The sequence below is a fragment of the Sinocyclocheilus rhinocerous genome, unplaced genomic scaffold, assembly GCF_001515625.1.
Source record: "Sinocyclocheilus rhinocerous isolate Xijiao unplaced genomic scaffold, SAMN03320098_v1.1 scaffold1538, whole genome shotgun sequence".
In the NCBI taxonomy this organism is placed as follows: Eukaryota; Metazoa; Chordata; class Actinopteri; order Cypriniformes; family Cyprinidae; genus Sinocyclocheilus; species Sinocyclocheilus rhinocerous.
Window position 1 is genome coordinate 93,801 of NW_015661872.1, and position 6,252 is coordinate 100,052.

The window sequence follows — 6,252 nt, forward strand, 5'->3', positions numbered from 1 at the left end:
AGTGCTGTATATATATATAAATATATATAATAAATTCTTCCAGTAAGCATGCATTAAATTGATCAAAAGTAACAGTCAACATTTTTAAAAACATTTACAATAACATTTATATTTCAAATAAATGCTATTATTTCAAACTTTCTATTTCTCAAAGAATCCTGAAATATGTATCATGCTTTTCACAAGAATATTAATAATACGAAATGTTTCTTGAGCACCCAATTAGAATATTAGATTGATTTCTAAAAGACTAGAGTAATGGTTGCTGAAAATTCAGCTTTTTCATTACAGGAATAAATGTAGTTTTAAAATATATTAACATAGAAACAGAACATTTTAAATTACAATATTCACAATATTACTGTGTTTACTTTTTAATCAAATAAATGCAGCCTTTGTGAGCATTAGAGGTGTCTTTTAAAAACGTTTAAAAAAAAAACTGACCCCAAACACATACATATATTTTAAACACTTCATAAAATGATGTAACAATATGTTTTTAATTTTATACAATTTTATAGTGGTTTGTCTCCTTGACTAAAATTAACCATGGTAACCATGTTTTTTTTGGCGTATTGATTACCATTGGTATAACCACAGTTTTACCACAAATACCATGGTTAATTTGTGGTTACCATGGTTTAACTATAGTAATGTGTTTTGTTTTATTTGTAGTAAAACCATGGTTAAGTCTGGCCTTAATCACTGCAGCAAGTTCAGAATTAGAATCAGAATCAGAAAGAGCTTTATTGCCAAGTGTTTACACACACAAGGAATTCGATTTGGTGTTAGAAGCTTACAGTACAGAAAGTACATAGTGCAGACGTACATATAATTAAGTTAATAAAACCACTAACAATAAAGAGAATAGACAATAAGTTATAAATAACAATAAAATAAAAATATAGAGAAAAAGAAAATGTCCATAGACAGAATTGTGAATGTGTGTATATGCTTGCTTACAGATGAAGGTTTGATGAGTTATTTACAGATGTACAGTACTGAGGTGTGTTATGTGTTCAGGTGGGATATGGCCTGGGTGGGGGGAGGAAACTTTGTGTCTGGCTATTTTGGTGCTCTGTAGCACCTGTAGAAAGCTGAAAATTTAGTTACTTTTCATTTTTTGTCTCAACCAACAGTTCAAATTTTAATGCCATATATTCCTTTTTTTTTTTTTTTTACTTGAAATCGAAGTTTGAAAACCTATATGTAGGCTACACTTGCATTGTCCGACTCCAAAATGAATTTGAAGTCAAGTCACGTGCACTACCTCTAATCCAGCAGTAGATGGCGGGCGATGTCCACACACTCCACTCTTCCCCAGGAGAAAGGCTTTTGTGACAGATTGTATAATCGTTTAGGGGCAGTAAAGTCTGGCGAACAGGAAATCCTCAGCGTCTCTCGACGAGGTTGTCAAAACAGCCGCACAATGTGCACCTTCATGTGCACAACTGGACCCTGTCGCCCCGACCAACAATCGCTTGTGTTCGCTGCACAAAGTGGCCTCTGTGTCGGCCGAGCCGCCTCCTTATGGCCCGGCGGCCGCTGTGGAGGTGATCAGGGGGCATGTTCAGCATAGCGTGTCTGTTTGTGTGATTAATCACCGTGTAAAACTCCAGCGTATCCGTTTCGGTGGGAGCGAGGAGCCACGGGCGCCTCTCCGTTTATGCGTCATTGTGTCTAACGGTGCCCGGTAGCTGAGAGCAGAGGGCAAAAGTTTGAGCATATGGTTGAGATTAGGGCGCTAAAGAAACTGACTGATTCACATGATTGGGATTTGTTTTATTTTGAGTTTGGCTGATTACTGAATAAACGTCTTAAAAGTGACTGATCTTTGGGAATACTCTCTAAAGCCTTTTGTTCAGTGTAGCATGATCATAAACATCAATTCCACATCCAAAGTGTTAGTTGCTTCCTATATGTGTTTACATCTGTTCGGTTTGGTTTTAGGCTATTTGCATGCTGTCTTCATGAACCTTGGTTGTTTCTGATCTGAAGTCTAAATGATCATCTCTTCTTATGATCTCTTCTCTTCTACATGATCATCTCTTTGGTAACTTTTCTGCAGTATATAGCCTAGTATGTATAATAAGTGTGCAAATTTTCTGTATGCACAAAATACTTGAATACCCTTCCAAATTTGCAGTATACACCAGAGAACACTATTAAGAATCTCAGTAGACAACTGGGTATTATTTGCCTACTGTTTCACAAATACTGCATATTCAGGCATACTTTGGCGTACTGCTTCTTTGCATACTATGATGGTAGGGAAATATCCATATTTGGATGCATAGTTGTCTTTAATAGAGTGCTGTAAATTAATCCTAAAACTTGGAAACCAGTTCAAATTTTTGAACTTCTGGTACCATTGTCTCAAAGTCAAGTTTTTTTGAATTGGTTTTTGGTTAAATGACTTAAATAAGATCTAAGCTCCAGTTATTTTGTTTTATTCTTAAACATAAAATGCATAATAAACAACTTTTTAAGCTTTTTTGGGTTTACTAAACTAGACTACAGAGTCTGTGTCGTTCTTGTTCGTGCTGAGCAAGAAAACTCATACAATTTTACGATGTAGTTAGAGTCCAACTAGCTTTTTACTTCTGATTGTTTTATTTAGGCTTCAAGAAGTACAATTCATAAAAGTTGTGTTAATTTTTGAGGAATATCTTGATGCAGTAATCCAAAAGCCAATGGAAAAATCCTATTGCTTTTTGGTGAGGGAACCAGGGAGACGCCAACATACAAAATTACAAATTTATCTGAAATTGCATACTCCCTATGAAGGTACTTCTTTTGAATAAGTAATTACTTTGCGACCGTTAAAAAAAGTACATTCTATATATGAATGTGTGTAGTATGAGCTTAATCCGGACGCACTACATCATTTTGACATTGTCATGTGACCTACAAGCATCAGATGCATTGCTTCACTGCTATTCACAAATCCTCTTCCATGGCCTCATGGGATATTAAAGTGTCCATTATATGTGCACTTCAGAATCTCATCGGAAGTATATAACTTTTCGGCTACTGTTTTAAGAATGACTTTGGACATACTCTTCACATGCTGTTTTTCACCTGTATAGTAGGGAAGTATGCCATTTCAAACGCAGCCTACAACATACCTGCAGCACATAACTGCAGAATCATCTGGAATGAATCTCAGCTGTGATTTTTAATGACTCTTTCTTGACTTATTATTTGATCATGCTGCCAAGTTTACCCATTTTGACCAAATCTTGGATTATAAAAAGCAGAAAATTCCTAAAATATTAATTACCAAGATGATAACAGAATAAAGCACGAAGTCATATGAATTATTTACCCTAGCATATAAAGATATTTCTGTCAGATGGAAAATTCGGAGTCTTTCTGTTTGCTCTGTGAATCTGAGCGCAGCCTTTTGCGTCGTGTTAAATGAATGATTTCATGAGTGATGTTTTGTCCAGTGAATGGTAACCAAGACTGAACCCTATGGCCTCAGCCTCACGGACCGCCCGCAGTCTAGTCCAGCTTGGCTTTGCACAGAGACTAAACGAACCCTGATTAGACAGACAACAAATTTGAACAAGCTTTATTAAATTCACATATTGGTCTCTAGTGTGGGCTAAACAGTGTGGTCTACATAGGATAGCGGGATAATCTACCATGTTAAATTTACCCTGTATAATGTTACATAAATGGACTAGAGGGTGTTTTCATTCTCAATCAATAAACACATTTGAGCAGGCATGAAGAGCGAATGGCTTTACCATGTGGAAATACACACACATATTTGGATCCTTGCCTGCAGTTAATGTTCAAGTATAAATATAACCTGCAGTTCTTGTTAGAGTGTAAATATAACCTGTACAGCTGCGAATCTGTGCAGTTCTTGGCAGCGCTATTCGGTTTTTAATGTTAAAACATCACTATTAAACTTTTACAGACTTCGCTATTATATATAAATAATATATTTAAATTGGGGTCTTTACAACTTCTTCAGAGATCTGGATGGTGACGGCGTTTAGCTTTTAGTCGTCTGTGGCATTGTGTAAAGGGTCACGACTGATGCCGTCTCTCTCTCAGTTGCCTAGGCGAAAGATAAGAGAAGCATGTCAGTCTCTGCTGATGTTCAGCATCTCTCTTTCTTTCTCCGCTGTCAGTAGCCTGGGGGTCTCGGTTAGCCTGGGCACGAGATAAGAGAAGTGTGTCAAAACTGTACTGCTGTTTAGCACTGTAATGCTCTGTTCCATTTTCTCTCTCTCTCCGCTTTAAACTATTTCAGGCTTGAAAGTGGGTGGATTATCTGGTGACAAGTCCCAGACCAGCGTTCTCTCATTAGCACGTGGCGTTCCATCACATGGTACCTTTGAAATGCTTCTACATCTGAGGCCACAGTTGGCATGTCAAACACCTAAGTCCCTTGACAGAGGTGTCGGAGCCCTTGTGTTTGATTTACACCCACCGCTGTGCCCAAATCGCCACATGCTGCATCTTTTAGTGCTGGGCATGGATAAAAAAAGTGATTAAATGTAATTAATTGCATTAAATAAATTATTATTATTATTTTTTTAAAGACTGGTATGTAATGTCATCAACATCTGTTAAAGAGCTATAAAATGTGTTTTTGCAGGCCGCTACATGTGCAGCACGGATCTATTCTTTCTCTTTCCCTCTGTTAATTTTAAGAGCTCCTTTGAGTGCATTATAAAAACAACAGCATGAAAGACTAGTGTTGCTCTCAGTGCTCTCATATCTGTCTCATAACCCTTAACACACATGCACACACATTGATGCTTAAAACAGGCTGTTAACATTGCCTTGATGGTGGAGTGAGGTATTCCACTGATTGATTGCATTGGTAAATTATTTATTTCATTATAAAAAAAAAGAAGACCATCCGGGGACTTTTGGCATACTCTTTTCAACATACTATGCTTTGGGACACACTTATTATAATCTCACCTACTATTTAGGATGGATAGTATGAACATTGGGACGCAGGGAGAGTCTTTTTGGTGAACATGTTTAAAAGATTAATTTCAATGGGATAAATCAAAATAATGGTAAGGGACATAATCATTCGACTCCCTCGTGATCGTGAATCCGTCTACTTTGAATCAGACTACTACCTGATCGCGCATTAATATGCCACTGGTATTTATCAACATCGCTGTATAATGCCTCAGAACTGGGGCCTGGGGCCCGGGGCCCATTCTTCGTACGTCGCTTATTTTATCCGAGATGAAATGTCACATACAAGATGATATCATCGCGCTAATCAGGATCCGGCTAATTCGGTTCTTCTAAAGCACCTGTTGTTGATGATTAGTATGGCTGGATTGAGTTATCTGAGATAATTGCGCCTTCATGGGTTGGTTTAAAAGGGGCTATGTATATTTGAACAGATTTGTTTCGTGACAGCATTAATTAAAGTTTCTTAAGGGTCAAGATCATGTTATCTGCATCATAGTCTTTAATACTATAGACACAGCCAATATTACTCACTGAGAGATTTATTCGTCATAAAATTATTACTTCATAATTGTATTCGAGTCTTACATCATCTTGGATGTGACATTTCATCTCGGATAAAATAAGCGATGTACGAAGAACGGGCCCCTGATATCGTTTGATATAACGTTAATTATTTTTTGTTTGTTAATCTTTGTTGCCATCATGGATTATGCCTTGTTTTCTTTAATTTATGGCTGGAGACTGAAGAAAACACGACAACGTCACCGGTAAGTTGATGTTAGTTTGTTTTTCTTTATGGGAATATTTAAGATTTGACAATTGAACTGCTTTAGAAATAGCAAACTCTGAATAGTAGGTCACTGACTACTAGTGAGATCCAGCTGATTAAGACAGGGACTGGCCTAGTCACGTCAGGCCCTTCAGCAGAGGTGTAAAGAGTACCTAAAAACCATACTTGAGTAAAAGTACAGATACCTTACAGTGAAAATTACTCCACTACACGTTACAAGCCACCAATTCCAAAACAACTTGAGTAAAAGACTTCGAGTATCTGATTTTAACAGTACTTAAGTATTTTACTTATACTAAATATAGGCTCAAAAAATGCACTAGTCAAAGAGACACGCTAGTTAAAAAACTGTAATGTTGTGGAGAAGCTGCAGAAAATAGGCAGAGGCAAGGATCTCTGTGCTGGTATTTCATGGAAAAACTAGAACAAACAATAAGGCAAAAACCAAAGGGAACAAAGAACAGAATGACTGGCAAACAGACAACCATTACATTCAACAA

At 37.0% G+C, this 6,252-nt stretch overlaps 1 long non-coding RNA gene across 1 annotated transcript in view; it reads left to right on the top strand.

Moving 5' to 3' along the window:
* The first annotated feature begins 5,599 nt into the window (after window positions 1-5,599).
* LOC107726612 (uncharacterized) overlaps window positions 5,600-6,252 on the top strand; it is a 7,342-nt gene continuing 6,689 nt past the window's right edge. The window contains exon 1 of the long non-coding RNA XR_001638287.1: window positions 5,600-5,729. This is a non-coding gene — a long non-coding RNA (uncharacterized LOC107726612). The remainder of the gene's footprint in view (window positions 5,730-6,252) is intronic.